Raw genomic sequence first — 17967 nt, forward strand, 5'->3', positions numbered from 1 at the left:
TCTATTACTACTATTAGATCTATAGACATAATAGTCTATATTTAATTATTTTAGTCTCTTAGTCTTAAGTAGAGTCTAACTCTTAGTAGTCTTAGTCTTAGATCAAAATGTAAATTTAAAATTATAAGTCAATAATATAGATCTAGATCTATTAGTTTAGAGATTCTTCTATTCTAGAATTAGAGTCTAGATTAGATCTAGATATATCTAGATTACTTATTAGGCCTATACTAAGACCTAAGATGCAAAGATGATAGATCTATAATATTAATGACTATAATAGGCCTACTAATAATAGTCGTCACTATACTAGATATAATATTAAATTAACTAAATCTAGACTAGATCTACATCTACTTCTATTATAATTATACTTATATCTACTATCTAGATCTAGTATTATCTACTAGAGTATATAGATCTAAATACCCATATCTAGTTATAATCATTAATATAATAATCTAAAATCTCTAGATAGATCTAGAGTTACTAAGATATCTACTAGACTATTTAGATCTAGTAGTAATAGTAGTAACTAGTATTTCTTAGATTATTTTTAGATTAAAATATTAATTATTTGATCTAGGTCTAGTAGCTAGATGTAATTCTAGATCCAGATTATATTTCTGATCATTTCGTTTATAGAAGATATTAGATCCAGAATATTCTAGAATCTAGAGTTAGTTAGCGAGTCAACATGAAGTTTTATCATTACTTCTAAAATGGTAACTTATATTAGAACTTGGACAATTACTTCTAATTTCTTTCTATAATAGTATCATTCTAGTGATTCTATTAAGATCTACATCTATTTCATAAAGACATTTAAATCTTTTTTCATGTGCACAAATAAATGTTTATTACATTTTGTTAAAGAGATTGGTTGTGCTTTATTATTTTTCATGTTTGGCTGTTTCGTCCTTAAAAAAGGTCAAAATAGTAAGTAAAAGTTTAACTAAAGTTTCTTAGTTTAGTTTAACTAATTTTTTCAATTTGTGATTAACTAAAAGTTTAATTACTTTTTTTTTAGTTCAAACTTAGTTTTAGTTTAACTAAAAAAATTTAGTTTAGTTCCCATCACTAAGCTCAAGTATTAAAAACGTAGCACAACCAGAGCTCAAGTATTAGATGTAGCACAACCAGAGCTCAAGTATTAGATGTAGCACAACCAGAGCTCAAGTATTAGAAATGTAGCACAACCAGAGCTCAAGTATTAGAGATGTAGCACAACCAGAGCTCAAGTATTAGATGTAGCCCAACAGGAACTCGGGAAGAACAAAGCTAGACCCACATAGACAAAATAAATATACCTCAGAGGGAGAGAACTCCTATAAGAGTATCTGATCGCTTTATAATGTGCCCTTGTTTTGACTGCGACCATTCCATCAACCGAGTGATGCCAAGTGTTGCCTAGACCTAACCCATTCCGGAATCATCAATCGTTACAGAAGGGATTTTGATTGTTGCGTTTTATATTTACTTGGATGCTATCCGTTAATGTCGTCTGCAGTTTTTGTTTTTAAAAAATTATATTGTTCTGTCTATAAGCCAGTAAGAATGATGAAATTTTTAAAAAAATGAGTTGATGGTTCTTTAAAACAAAGGGAAACAATTATGAAAACCTGTGACAGTTACAAATAAATACTGACATTAAGATTACGAAAGAAAAATTCTGCCGCCTATAAAGGAGCCCCAAAGGCAGATCACGAGCACGGTGGCTTGCTGACGTTAAGGCAGTTCTACAACAACCAAACGTCCGGGCATGGAGACGCAAAGCCCAGGATAGATCAGAATGGAGAGATGCGCTAGTTTCAGGCCAGGGCCCTCCACAGGATAGATCAGAATGGAGAGTTGTGCTAAAGTAGGCCAGGGGCTCCCTTGGGCTGTAGCGCCACTGGGATGGATGATATAAATTATCCGTGCTATAACTTCCTTTCTAGTCTTTAAAATTCCTTTTTTATTTACGATTCCTCCTATCAGCTTGATAACTCTTAATTTGGTTCAAACTGGTGGAACCTGGATAGTGGACGAGTATTTCGAAATAAAATTTGAGTTTTATGTATATTGTTTAGGAAGTAGATGAACAGCTAATTGGCTACACGGTTAAAACTCCGTCTTGAAAGTAATAACAAAGTTTATCTAAAATTTAAATTAAATTACTTCTTGGACACGGCTCAACGGGAGTTAACTCGTGATCTATCAATTAGATGTCGTGCTGGCTACTAATATTGTACCGTTACTCACCAAGATTGATTAGAATAAATCACTTATTGGTAATTAAGTAGATATAGGCGTTTTATTTTTTGTAGCAAGTCATTTCTATGAATGCACTTTTAGACACTGATGATCTAGATTGAGTTTATTGTTTACATCAAAGATTCGTGCCGAGAATAACTTGTACCCCTCCTCCCATTCCAAGCGTTGGGGGTGGGGGGAGAAGTTAATCCCTTTCATCTCCTGACAGCTTTTAACGTCACCTGGGATTAGTTCTTGCACCGAGTGAACTAGCAGTTGGTAGATGTCAACATGGAAAGGTATTTATGCTCCACCGCCCTCTCCTCAAGGCTAGCCCCCCCCCCCCTACATTACCAATGTGTGTGTTGTATCATGTTCAGCACTTAGTACTCAGCACATAATCCCCCACCTCCCAAGAATTGAACTAAGTCTACCTGTGAGACGGTCTGGAAGCTATCAGCTGAGTCGTTAAATGTCATTTATTTGTTTACAGAGACCCCTGAGTATTGTGAGCTCAGGTTAGAGTCCAACATTTCTCTAGGTGGCATATGTTAGAAGGAGTCTCACATTTTACTCTAGGTCACATATGTTATAAGGAGTCTCAAATTTTAATTAGGGTGGCATATTTTTCATGGAGACTCAAGCTTCACCTAAGTTGGCTTATTTTACAAAATGTGTAAAATGTATTCAAGCGGCATATGTTACAAGGTGTCTAAATCTTACCCAAGGTGGCTTATGTCAAAAGGAGTCTCAAATGTTTCTTAAACAATGTTTCTTAAACTTTTCATAGAAGCACGCCAGATTATTTACTTTAAAAGGCTGTCTTCTTTGACTTCTATTTTATTTAACTCTGTTCTGTGTGTGATTTTGCTTTCTATTTTTCCTTTAATAATATAGATATTTGAAAACACATTTCAAACTTGATCTTGCAGATATTGTAACTGTAAAATGACATGTTGAGGTTTGTTACGAAGACCCCTATAACAGACATGTTTCATACAACACACTACCTACGTTTGTCAGGCTGGGTCTATAATGTGCACAAAGTTACAGGTTCAGAAAGTCAGTCAAGGAAATGACCACATGGGAAGTGCACCTTGGGAGATACGGGGACGTGTTCAAAGGGAGAAGACGATGAAAAGAGAGAAGTAAACAAAGACAAAAAAAGAAGTAAAGTAGATAGGAATGAAGAAGGGAAGCAAAACAGAAACAGCAAGAAAGGAAGAGAGACAGAGAGAAAGAAAGTCTGAGACAGAAAGTAAGAGGAAAAAAAAAAGAGTAACAAAAAAAGTGAGAAAATAAAGTTAAAGAAAGAGAAAAAAGAAGAACAACATGAGAAAGAGAGAGAGGCTAGAAAATCGAAGAGAGAGAGAGAGAGAGTCAGAGAGAGAGAGTCAGAGAGAGAAATAGAACGAGTGACCGATTGCGTGCCTCACGGGTCATAGTTGTGCACAGCCTTGACAGCACTATTAATTTCAACGGACGTAATTCTGTGTTAGCCATCTCTGGTCAGCTAGTTGTTCAAACCACCCTGAACCTACCACCGACCCCCTTGACCAACATAGCCTGTCATTTGTCTCACGCCCGTAAATAAAACTCACCTCATTCTTTTGAAGCCCCCCCCCCCCCACGTCTCTCCGTTGTCTTGTCCAGTTCTTAAAAAAAAAAAACATTGTTAGGCAATCTTCTTCCTAGTAGACTTCCTACAAACACAAACACACACGCACGAACTCACACACACACACACACACGCTCTTTACAGTTTGTAAATAAAGGTGCTAGACATTCGCCCCCCCAAACCCTCAAAGCATGATTTAAATTCTCAATTTCTTAACATAGAACAAACAAAAAAACAACAACTTAATAATAGCTAATAATAATTTAAAAAAAAAAGATTGTTCCAGGCGTACTCGACCTCTGGCCACGCCTTGTCATATTTTAGAGTTTTTAGAATTATAGAGTCTAACCATTTGAGACATCACAGAGGACTTGTAGTGACTAAGAAAGTTACTTTTTTATTTTAACGAAGCTCTCGAGGTGTATCTAGATTGTAAGACTTGATTGTATTTAAAGAAGTCCGAGCAAGGTTCATCTATTCACAGTTTCTATTAATTTATTAATTTATATTTACTTGTTTAGTTCAACACATTTATTTATTCTAAGCTTAATTCCTTTTAAAGTCATTATAAGGCTTATATCAACTCTGTCTATCTGGAAATAGAAATTAATTCTTATTAAGAGATGTGGCTAAAACTGTGGACGTTTTGTCCCATTAGATAATTGTACAAGTGTTCTCTCCCTCATTCTCGGATCAAGTTGAAACTTTACACAAGTATTTATTGTACCAAACAAAACATGAATCAATAAGACAAAAATATTAACCGATTAGCTAATTATTACTTTTTTTGTTTGATACAGAAAAGGAAAATAAATTCTACATTATTGAGAGATATAGTTATATATGTGATGTTCTTCTCTTAAATTAGCTTTTTTATGTAGGAGTAATCTGGATGAAATAAAATGAAATAAATTATCGAAACAGATCCAATTAAATAAAAGTTTAATTTAGGTATATAAAGGTCATATGACATGGTAAATCTAGCATAACAAAGAAATGACAAATGTCACTATGAAGAGGAAGAAAGAAATAGGCATCTGCTTTTCAAGTTTTCACTAATATATATTTTTTTTAAACATGTCAGTCTGACAAGTCAAGGGTCAAGGGTCAAATGGAAAGTTAAGCCTCGATCTCATACAAAACACGCACACACGACCACAAGACCTCACACCCACCAGCACAACACCTCAGAAGACCATGTGAGGGTCCCATTACTTATTCATGTCTACCATTACAAGCAGTCAGCCAGGTCGCTTCCTACAGCACTAGAGACACACTGATGTGCAGGGAAAGAGAAGGAGAAATCCGTGATCCCACAGCGACCCTAGGAATGTCCAATTGTCACCAAAGCGACATTTACTAGAGGAAACACACGATGCACTTTCAAGTGTTTCCCATCAATATTTGATTCAAAACTTTTCAAACGGGACTCAACTCAAAGCAAGCAATCTCAAATACTCTTAACCTAAAATCTCAGTTCTCTGGTATCTATCATGTCCAAGCAATGAAAAAAAAAGTGTATTAACATTAAACTTGAAAGAAGGTATATCTCTGCTTCAAGTTATTACAACAAAGCAGGCCTATAGCGTATAGTTTATCCGTGACATAATACATTATAAGATCAATGTGGACATAGTGCATATCATGGCTATTGTTTCACAGTCTTGACCATCAAGCCGGACCGTAAAGATGTATGAGATAGTATTTTTTTATTATTTTTTTAAAAATGAGTTTGTACAGATTGAAATCTGAGGTTAAGAGCAGGTCAACCTGAAATTAAAAAAAAAAGGATTTAGCCAACATGAACAAAGCACCAACTCATTATCAACAATAAAATGTTGAGTCTTAAAATGAACACTATTAGTTACAAAAACATAATAAAATAATGCCTATTATCACCCAGTCCTGCCAACATACAACACCCGATATATATTGAACACAAAGAAAATTCTTTTAAAAATAAAAGTCTAATTATAAGAGTAAAGACCGCACAATGACTGCCATATATATATAGCGCGGGGGGGGGGGGAGAAAAAAAATCCCCCCCCCCCAAAAAAAAAAACTTATACAAAGTTTCAACTAGATTCGAGAATCGGAAATGGAAGAAATTACGTGTACAACAATGGACCTCATTCACCAATCATAAACAAACAACATTTAGCCACGTGATAATATTGATAAAACAAGGGAAAAAACTGTCACGTGACAGCCTGTGTGTATTACGTAATTTGTATAGAAGAGATAGAGAACCACGTGGCAAAATGTTGTTTGTTTTCAATTGGTGAATGAGGTCCATTGTACTAGAGAAACAGACAGACAGAGTGAGTAATTAATAGCTTTGTAATAAAACAATGGATCAAGTAAATCAAACTAAAGCTTGAAGAGAAGAAACTTACGTTTTACTTGACACTATTGAGGGCATAGCGAGTGTTTGTATGGATGGGCTGGGCTGGGGGTTTGTTGAAGATCCCATTGCTTCAGAGTGGAATACATCATTGGACAAAACATGCAACATCCAACTACATTGGCCTCGCACCTGGCTAAAGCCGGCCCTGCTAGAATTGTAATATAATACACTGTTATTGTACAGTAGTTACGCTGATATTGTCAATTGTAGTCAAACTGAATTTCCATTTGATTGGATCAATAATATTATCTTATCTTATCTTATCCAAGATTAACAAATTAAGAAATTTCTCTTGTAAATCTTAAATATTTGGGTCGCATGCCTTTAGAGTTTTATAGAGTTCAAGGCTCAAGACATCGCTATTATTTTAGAGACTGTTTTTGGAGTTTTTAATTGTTAATTAGAGTATTGTCCCTTTTTGAATAGTTCAGTGATAATTACAGTTAGTACTAGTCTCCCTTGTCTTATATGTTCTAAATTCCCTTCTGCCGTCATTTTCAGTGGTCGTCGTGGACAAACTAGCAGAAGTGGACTACTTCGGCCTGGACTAGTAGAGAAACTAATCGCCTCCCTTGCGACAATGAGCTAGCTTAACTTATTGCCCACGTGACCCCGAAGCACATGATCCTCTTGTCTGTCCCCTGAGCTGACCAGCGATCGCACAAAGCATAAAGTAAAAAATATCCCATCAACGCTTTTCTGAGTGATCCGGAAATGAGACTAACAACTCGGCAGACGATATACATCTCTCAACCTGCTGCCCTGTAATGGCACGCGTTGTTCATGTGTCCAGGTCGTGATGGTTCTTTCATGAAAATGGAGATGCCGTTTCCACTTAGTATCCATCAATCTTCATTACCCATGATGCACCATTTCAAATGGAGATAACATAGAACAATGTTTTCTCAGCCATTTGAAAAGAGTTGTAAAGAAAAGACTCAATTAATTTTGGCGTTTTGTAGACATTCTGTTTTCTAGGTTTAGTTAAGTTTAAACTGAAGTAAAATGTGAGTCGCTCTCCGCTTGTTAGACATTAACTAGTTTTAATATCTGGGTTCATTTTATTTCACTTAGCAATAACCTGACAGGCAGTCAAGTTTTGTTCAGTAATATGTTTTTTGAGATACAAATGGGTTTTATTCCCTTCCTGTACAAAAACGATTGTTAAAAATATATTAAAAAATAATATTCTAATCACAGAGATTTATTAGTTTTAGTCTAGCTCTATTACAAATTTAATTACCTAACTGATCCAAACTAATTGATACACTTAATAATTGTAGCTTTTATATAGCGCTACTTTCATGCTTATAGCATGGTCAGAGCGCTATGGTCCATTCTCATTTGTGGGCCAGTAGGAGGTGGTATCTGGGAGAAGGTTTTCCGTGCTGCCTTTAGGCGCTCGGTATACACAACTCTGCCCGAGAACCTCAAGCCCCCTTAATAGGTAGCCAAGCCAAGTTCTAGCGCACTTAGCCTCTCAACCATGCTTCCCTCAATGGACCTCATTCACCAATCGTAAACAAACAACATTTAGCCACGTGACAATATTGATAAAACAATGGGGAAAAAACGTATCACGTGACATCCTTTATGGATTGCGTAAATTGTATAGAAGAGATAGAAAACCACGAATGGTGAATGAGTTCCATTAATATTCCCACACTTAATATAAGCTTTTTTTTTAAAAAAGTATTTTTGTTTTGAATTTTGCTCGTTACTTACTGGTGCTACAGAAATGACTTCACTGTTAATGTTCTTTGTTTCAAGTTCAAACAAAAGTCTTTCCCTTACAGTCATTTAGGTTGCGTGGTGTATAAGTGGTAGAGCCCTCTGCTTGCGAACTGGAGCTCTCGGGTTTGTATCTCTGTGAAGACTGGGATTTCGAATTTCGGAATTTTTTAGGACGCTACTAAGTCCATCCAACTCTTATTAGTAGGCCGTTGTGCTGGTTGTGCTGGCCCCATGACACCCCCGTTGGCCATAGAAACCATGACATCAACTGCCCTCTAAATTGCAAGCTCCGAAATGGAAACTTCACTTGTACATTTACAGCCAGACGATCGTTCTCTTCTCTCTGTGAAATGAATTTCATTTTATTCTCCAATGCTGTGGAGTGTTCACACGCAGATATCATGGGTGTTTCACACGTAGACCTCACGGGTGTTTCACACGTAGACCTCACGGGTGTTTCACACGTAGACCTCACGAGTGTTTCACACGTAGACCTCACGGGTGTTTCACACGTAGACCTCACGGGTGTTTCACACGTAGACCTCACGGGTGTTTCACACGTAGACCTCACGGGTGTTTCACACGTAGACCTCACGAGTGTTTCACACGTAGACCTCACGGGTGTTTCACACGTAGACCTCACGGGTGTTTCACATGTAGACCTCATGGGTGTTTCACACGTAGACCTCACGGGTGTTTCACACGTAGACCTCACGAGTGTTTCACATGACAAGGTTTTGTTTTGTTTTTGGAGGGCTGGGAATATTCTAACGTCTGCGTAATCTGTCAGAAACAAGACCCGCTCAAGAGTTTAGTCGAGACCCTAACTTATTAAACTTTTTTTTTTAAAGTACATCGTTTTATCAAACACACACACATACATTTTAAGTAGAGTTGTCCTCCATTACCAACATTTCGTTTGAAAACCCTGACACATTCTTGATGTGGTCACATGGATACGTGAACAGCAGTTTGAGAAATGTGGAAATCGAACACAAGACCCACAGACATTTTCGAAGTACACTAGTTGTTTCTGAGCAAGGTCGGCGTTTAGGAAAATTAATATTTCTTTAATAAGCCCGTCATTATTTTGGTCTGGTAGGCATTGGTATTGCATCATTATTTTGGTCTGGTAGGCATTGATATTGCATCATTACTTTGGTGTGGTAGGCATTGATATTGCATCATTACTTTGGTCTAGTAGGTATTGGTATTGCATCATTACTTTGGTGTGGTAGGCATTGGTATTGCATCATTACTTTGGTCTAGTAGGTATTGATATTGCATCATAACTTTGGTCTAGTAGGTATTGATATTGCATCATTACTTTGGTCTAGTAGGTATTGATATTGCATCATTACTTTGGTCTAGTAGGTATTGATATTGCATCATTACTTTGGTCTAGTAGGTATTGATATTGCATCATTACTTTGGTCTAGTAGGTATTGATATTGCATCATTATTCTGGTCTAGTAGGTATTGATATTGCATCATTACTTTGGTCTAGTAGGTATTGATATTGCATCATTATTCTGGTCTAGTAGGTATTGATATTGCATCATTAATTTGGTCTAGTAGGTATTGATATTGCATCATTAATTTGGTCTAGTAGGTATTGATATTGCATCATTATTTTGGTCTAGTAGGTATTGATATTGCATCATTACTTTGGTCTAGTAGGTATTGATATTGCATCATAACTTTGGTCTAGTAGGTATTGTTATTGCATCATAACTTTGGTCTAGTAGGTATTGATATTGCATCATTTTTTTGGTCTAGTAGGTATTGATATTGCATCATTACTTTGGTCTAGTAGGTATTGATATTGCATCATTACTTTGGTCTAGTAGGTATTGATATTGCATCATTACTTTGGTCTAGTAGGTATTGATATTGCATCATTACTTTGGTCTAGTAGGTATTGATATTGCATCATTAATTTGGTCTAGTAGGTATTGATATTGCATCATTACTTTGGTTTAGTAGGTATTGATATTGCATCATTAATTTGGTCTAGTAGTTGTTGATATTGCATCATTAATTTGGTCTAGTAGGTATTGATATTGCATCATTACTTTGGTCTAGTAGGTATTGATATTGCATCATTAATTTGGTCTAGTAATTATTGATATTGCATCATTACTTTGGTCTAGTAGGTATTGATATTGCATCATTAATTTGGTCTAGTAGTTGTTGATATTGCATCATAACTTTGGTCTAGTAGGTATTGTTATTGCATCATAACTTTGGTCTAGTAGTTGTTGATATTGCATCATTATTCTGGTCTAGTAGTTGTTGATATTGCATCATTATTTTGGTCTGGTAGGCATTGGTATTGCATCATTACTTTGGTCTAGTAGGTATTGATATTGCATCATAACTTTGGTCTAGTAGGTATTGATATTGCATCATTAATTTGGTCTAGTAGGTATTGATATTGCATCATTAATTTGGTCTAGTAGGTATTGATATTGCATCATTACTTTGTTGTAGTAGTTGTTGATATTGCATCATTACTTTGGTCTAGTAGGTATTGATATTGCATCATAACTTTGGTCTAGTAGGTATTGATATTGCATCATAACTTTGGTCTAGTAGGTATTGTTATTGCATCATAACTTTGGTCTAGTAGGTATTGATATTGCATCATTTTTTTGGTCTAGTAGGTATTGATATTGCATCATTACTTTGGTCTAGTAGGTATTGATATTGCATCATTACTTTGGTCTAGTAGGTATTGATATTGCATCATTACTTTGGTCTAGTAGGTATTGATATTGCATCATTACTTTGGTCTAGTAGGTATTGATATTGCATCATTAATTTGGTCTAGTAGGTATTGATATTGCATCATTACTTTGGTCTAGTAGGTATTGATATTGCATCATTAATTTGGTCTAGTAGTTGTTGATATTGCATCATTAATTTGGTCTAGTAGGTATTGATATTGCATCATTACTTTGGTCTAGTAGGTATTGATATTGCATCATTAATTTGGTCTAGTAATTATTGATATTGCATCATTACTTTGGTCTAGTAGGTATTGATATTGCATCATTAATTTGGTCTAGTAGTTGTTGATATTGCATCATAACTTTGGTCTAGTAGGTATTGTTATTGCATCATAACTTTGGTCTAGTAGTTGTTGATATTGCATCATTATTCTGGTCTAGTAGTTGTTGATATTGCATCATTAATTTGGTCTAGTACTTGTTGATATTGCATCATTTCTTTGGTCTAGTAGGTATTGATATTGCATCATTACTTTAGTGTAGTAGTTGTTGATATTGCATCATTAATTTGGTCTAGTAGTTGTTGATATTGCATCATTAATTTGGTCTAGTAGGTATTGCTATTGCATCATTACTTTGGTCTAGTAGGTATTGATATTGCATCATTACTTTGGTCTAGTATGTATTGATATTGCATCATTACTTTGGTGTAGTAGTTGTTGATATTGCATCATTAATTTGGTCTAGTAGTTGTTGATATTGCATCATTAATTTGGTCTAGTAGTTGTTGATATTGCATCATTAATTTGGTCTAGTACTTGTTGATATTGCATCATTACTTTGGTCTAGTAGGTATTGCTATTGCATCATTACTTTGGTCTAGTATGTATTGATATTGCATCATTAATTTGGTCTAGTATGTATTGATATTGCATCATTAATTTGGTCTAGTAGGTATTGATATTGCATCATTTCTTTGGTCTAGTAGGTATTGATATTGCATCATTACTTTGGTCTTGTAGTTGTTGATATTGCATCATAACTTTGATCTTGTAGTTGTTGATATTGCATCATTAATTTGGTCTAGTACTTGTTGATATTGCATCATTACTTTGGTCTAGTAGGTATTGATATTGCATCATTACTTTGGTCTTGTAGTTGTTGATATTGCATCATAACTTTGATCTTGTAGTTGTTGATATTGCATCATTAATTTGGTCTAGTACTTGTTGATATTGCATCATTACTTTGGTCTAGTAGGTATTGCTATTGCATCATTACTTTGGTCTAGTATGTATTGATATTGCATCATTAATTTGGTCTAGTATGTATTGATATTGCATCATTAATTTGGTCTAGTAGGTATTGATATTGCATCATTTCTTTGGTCTAGTAGGTATTGATATTGCATCATTACTTTGGTCTTGTAGTTGTTGATATTGCATCATAACTTTGATCTTGTAGTTGTTGATATTGCATCATTAATTTGGTCTATTACTTGTTGATATTGCATCATTACTTTGGTCTAGTAGGTATTGCTATTGCATCATTACTTTGGTCTAGTATGTATTGATATTGCATCATTAATTTGGTCTAGTATGTATTGATATTGCATCATTAATTTGGTCTAGTAGGTATTGATATTGCATCATTTCTTTGGTCTAGTAGGTATTGATATTGCATCATTACTTTGATCTTGTAGTTGTTGATATTGCATCATAACTTTGATCTTGTAGTTGTTGATATTGCATCATAACTTTGATCTTGTAGTTGTTGATATTGCATCACTACTTTTGATCTAGTAGATGTGTATTGAAAATGAGACTTAATTGTTAGACAGAAAGAAGCAAAATATAAAACATTCTTTAAAAAAAAAAACAAATCTTATCTAATGGGAAGAACTCGCACTTACAACTATATTTATACATAATTTAGAAGTCATTTCTCTTATTCGATATCAAAGAAAAATATTTATTTACCAATAATCTATTGAATAATTAGTTTTTAATTGATTCGTGTGTTTTTAGAAACATTACATAATTGTTGATAGTTTTATCTTGACGTGGGAGAAACAAAAAGAGTTACATTATCTAAGGGGACCAAACCCTTATTATGGAGTGTGTGTTTGTGTTTCTATGGTGATGGTGGGAAGAGGTTAGCGATTGGTTTTCAATTATGCAAAATTAACGGTATTGTTGTCAGCGGTCTTAAAAAAGGAGACGACTTCTGAAAGCCGGATTGCAAACATATGTTATTGTAGTGAGTTAGATTTTGTTAAAACATTACCATTTTATATTATTAGTAAAGTTTAGTACTTTGAATTTATTTTGTATCTGAAGTTTTGTTAACAAAAAGAATTTATTCAAGGACAGCTTAAACCCTCAAATAAAAATTACATGTTTTAATAATAAAAAAAATATTTTTGTTAGCTAAAATGATGAAAAACTAGTTAATTTTCATGTCAAGATTTCTTGAAAACTACTAAAGCTAGTTCAATAAAACTTCAGCTGTTGATTATTCAATACTAGTAGAAGAGTGTGAAGCAGAATTAACTATATTCATTGAATACAAAAAAAGTTACAGCTCTAAACATGGTTGTGACCCATTTTTTCTAGTTTTTATAGGGGGTTAGGCATAGAAGAAAATTAATTACTCTAAAAGTTTTCAACCTTTTGTAATTATTCTGCTTCACTTTCATACTTGTATATACAACATTATTTGCGCCAAATTTCAAGGCAAAATATTCATAAACAATATTCATGAACAAAGCAATATGAAAATGGTTAATAGGAGAAAACAGCAAAAAAACGACAACCTCTGTGGTAAAAACTAAGTTAGTATACAAAATATAGTAAAAAATATTAAAAATACTTCCACTTTGAATTTGGACATGTTGTATACACCAACTTGTTCAGAAATGAATGCTATATAAAATTCAGTTATAAAAAAAAAATCAATACTTTTAAACCATAGGGGGGGTTAAGCTGTCCTCAAGTCATTTCAAGTTTTACATGTCAAGATCTAATACCGGTACTCCTACAGCGGGCTTGTTGTCTATCAGCAAACTGGTGCTACAAGTCAACGACCGTCCACAACAACCCAACATATTTAGCCATATCTGTGAATACTGAATAATTAGTTTTCCTTGTTGGTATCAAACAAAATAACTAATTGCTAGTAATTAATTGTTTAATTTGTTTGTATTTTTAAAATGATTCATGTCTTTTATCTATGCCAATGAATAATTCATATCTACGCCAATGAATAATTGTGTGAAGTTTTAACTTGATGTGAGAATGAGTAAAAATGTTTGTAAAATGTTTTACATGTTTCGGATGTTCCTTCAGAGTTGAAGATAATTACTTCCTAGTCCAAACCTCCCGCAGGACGACAGGGGATGGGAGCGAGCAGAGTTTGAACCCGGGACTATCGATAAGTCCGAACGACAGTCCAGCGCGCAAACCGCACGACCAGGCAGCCATCCTGTGGGAGAAATAACTTGTAAAATCTTTTGACGAGACAGACAGACAGAGTTGTGAAAATAAATAAAAACTATAAAAACTGTTAGTTTTTCAAACTGTTTATTCATCTATTTTATATTGTTTGAATATTGAATTTGAATATGGGTAGATTTGATAGCTATATTACAATGTGACACTAAATTACACAATGACATTGATCCTTGAACAAAATATCACCTTCATTGCACTTGTCCGCACACAACTACAGAACATTCCAGAGCATGTGGCCAATGTGTGCCGCACTACCAGACAGGAAATAGAGCCGCTCTCCGTAGCAGATGTGTCCTGAATTCCCTAAATGTTGTCTGTTCCGGTAGACTACCTATTGTTCTATTTGCGCAGTGCCTGCTGGTAGAATCTTCCTTGACCCCACGTTCTCCTTTCACACACACACAGACACTCACACTCTCACTAACACACATGCACTCACACTCAATCACACAAATACACGCAAGTTTATCATTCAGGGCATAAAATAAAGAGTTCTTTCCCTTCTGTTATCATGGCTTTCAATCACAGAGCAGATTTTTGTGTGTTATTGTTTTTGTTTCCCTTGTATAAAATGTCAAAATCATTCCGTAAATAGAAAGAAGCAGCAGAAATATAGAACACGTCAAGTAGTAGTAATGATATAATAATAATAGTAATTGTACAACACAGTCGTATTAATCAATGTTAATAGGCATTACTGCTAATTAGAACAACATAGGAGATGGTTAATAAAAAATAGAATCCCATACTCAATGATTAGGTGTCGGTACTCAGTAGTTGATTGCCTAACTTTTAATTACTAAAAATTAATAATATACGTTAAAATACAAGAAAAGTTTTATTTTTTTTCAAACGGTGCCGGTACGCCGTACCGGTGCCTACCGTCACAAAAAAAAAAGCCATGGTTTAAACCATGGGAAGATAACTTAGTGTGAAAACCTGTGGTCTATGACTTTATGATCCATTTAATGCAGAACCCGAATAAAGAAAACATGCAAATGTCGACTACCGACTTGGAGGTGGACAATGGACTGCACAGGCACTGTAGTCTCAAACATGGCCCTTGATATGCGTAGCAATATTCTTGTTACCTGTTGGGCAGTACTGCTGCAGACATGCGACAGCATTTGAACATTTCTAAAGGACACCATTAAGATGGCAACGAATCGCGACCCTGGCAGTGCCAGAGAATAAACGTCAGTTCATAAGTTTATTGTAAAAAAAACAACAAAAAAGAAACATGAATAATCTCCCCTCGTAACAGTTACGATCGACTTATCAAGGAAATATTTTCACAAACTAGAAATATATTTCACAAAACTAGATCTGGAAAAGCAACTTGTAATCCTGCAATCAATATTTTCTCATTTTTAGAGCATCTAGATTAACCTTAAATATGTGTAATATGAAAACAAGCAAAATATTAACAATTTTTATTTATAAAACGAAGTTTTTCTAAGGGAAAGAACTCTGCAATTACAACTATATCTCTCAATAACATTAAGGTTATTTCACGTATTCAATATAAAAAAATAATTATCAATTACCAATAATAACTTAATTAATTGAGTATTTTTGTAATGTATTTATTTAAATTTCAACTTGATCCAAGAATGGATGTGGACGAAATAAAGTGGTCAATTATCTAAGGAGATGAAACCCTACATATTTAGCCGTATCTGTCAATACCGAATGATTAATTCCCCTTGTTGGTATCAAACAAAGTAATTTATTGAATAATTGTTTCCCTTTTTTTTTTATTCATATTTCATCTATGCCATCGAATAATTGTGCAAAATTTTAAACTTGATACGAGAATGGGTGTAGAACAAATACCTGTACAGGCAGAGTGAGGTGATATAAACTTTGTGACGCTCATTTATGAAAACATTGATGTTAGTTGAGTTTAAAACGACAGGAAAGAGTTTTAAAAACAGTTTCCGTTGTTCAAGTTGTCACCTGAACTTGGTCGTCTGCTGGAGCCTAAGACCTGACGTCATCTACTCTCGGTATGAAGGTTTCCACTAATGAAAGAAAATAGATTACAAAATATCAATTCTTTTGCTGGACATCTAAGATCAAGCCCTGTTTATTGACAACAAAACCGACATAAAATCGCCACTATCGTATTGAAAATGAAACATTTCTATTAGAATTAGTGGTAGAAAAAAAAGAGGTTAAGAATGTTTCTGAAACCATCTTTCATGTCCTTGCATGACCTGCTTGCGAGAAAAGGTTTTTTAATTTCTTCTATCCCAGTGACCGTAGTAATGAGAGTACATTCTTTGAATACAAACAGTTAAAGCTAATGCTTATCTATGATGTAAAGAATTTCACAGTGAAGGTTTTTTTTTTATAACAATTACTTCAATTCACTTCACCAATTTGATTTACTGAAGACTTTTAAGAATTAAGTTACGATTCAGTATTGTTATGTCTAAACACGTGAGATTTTGTTATGTGAATAAGTTTGATGTTAGTAATATGTTATTGTTTTTGGTTATATCAAGTTATTTGATGTTTGATACAATATAGTTCAATATTTGTAATATGTACTTTTGATGTTTCTGACATGCTATTGTTTGATATATCCCTATTGTTAGGCTTGTTAACAGGATGAATAAAGCTTATACAAGTTCTGAGACATTGGTTCAATCACTGGCCTGGACTACACAATAGACAAATACATAGAAATACATTTCCTGATTGCAAACGCGGGGGAGAAAAAAAAAGTTGTTCTAGCATGTGATCAATGGGAGGATTTATTTTTATTAGCGCGTGTCTGAATGTGGATATTTTTAGATTTATCTTCAGTTCTTGACCTGGATGCATAAGGTCATTTGGTGAATAATCATCGGGCAGTTGAGTTATAAAAAATCTTATTAAGTAGATCTAACGTTTTGTTTTCTTTTGTTAAAAAAGGTAATTTGCGTTCATTGAAAACTTTCCAAACAAATGAAAAATAATTTACAGATCTAGATCTATGGTAAAGATGGGAGCTCTTACTCGCAGTGTGGACAGAGTGGACAATCTTGGTCAAGCCTTAATTTGAGTGATTAACTTGTTCCTCTGTGGGTCTTATACCTCGTCTAATGTACACAAAAACTATTCTGTGTATAGCGTTCCTTCATCTTTACATATCCAATAGTATAATGAGCGTTGGGGCACTTCGCAAGATCTGTTGACCGCCTTTCTCCATTACTTTCTGTCTTTTGCCTGTTCATTCTTGTATGTTGTCTTCCCATCTAGCTTTCTCTGTCTGTCTCTTCTTTTTCTCTGTCTGTCTCTTCTTTTTCTCTGTCTGTCTCTTCTTTTTCTCTGTCTGTCTCTTCTTTTTCTCATTCTCTTCTTCTTTTTCTTTCTACTGTTCCTTGAACGAAAGTCTTAGCGAGCCTTGGGGACCTTGTCATATGGCCAAATGCTGTATTAATTCTATGTGTCGCTTCTTTTGAACCGTTCTTTGTATATTTCCTGGGACCCATCACGTGATCCGCTTTGACAACTCTTGAGCACAGCGTCCATAGTAATGGTTGTTATCACCCCCACACCCCCTTTTGGTAACTTAGTGGACTAAAAATAGAATTTTTAGTTTATTTTAGTCAAAATGCGTCTTTGTGGCAAATTTAAACCTTCTAGGACATTCCTTTCATAGTTCATGTATTAAAAGGATATAATAGCGCAATGTTTTGTTTACTGACAGCCACAGGAAATGTTTTGTTTACTGACAGC

At 34.5% G+C, this 17967-nt stretch overlaps 1 protein-coding gene across 1 annotated transcript in view; it reads left to right on the forward strand.

The window, feature by feature from the left end:
* The window catches only part of LOC106079962 (glutamate receptor ionotropic, kainate 2-like), a 312000-nt gene that overhangs the window by 194790 nt on the left and 99243 nt on the right, over positions 1-17967 (forward strand). The window lies entirely within an intron of this gene.

This window comes from Biomphalaria glabrata, chromosome 6 (genome assembly GCF_947242115.1).
Source record: "Biomphalaria glabrata chromosome 6, xgBioGlab47.1, whole genome shotgun sequence".
In the NCBI taxonomy this organism is placed as follows: Eukaryota; Metazoa; Mollusca; class Gastropoda; family Planorbidae; genus Biomphalaria; species Biomphalaria glabrata.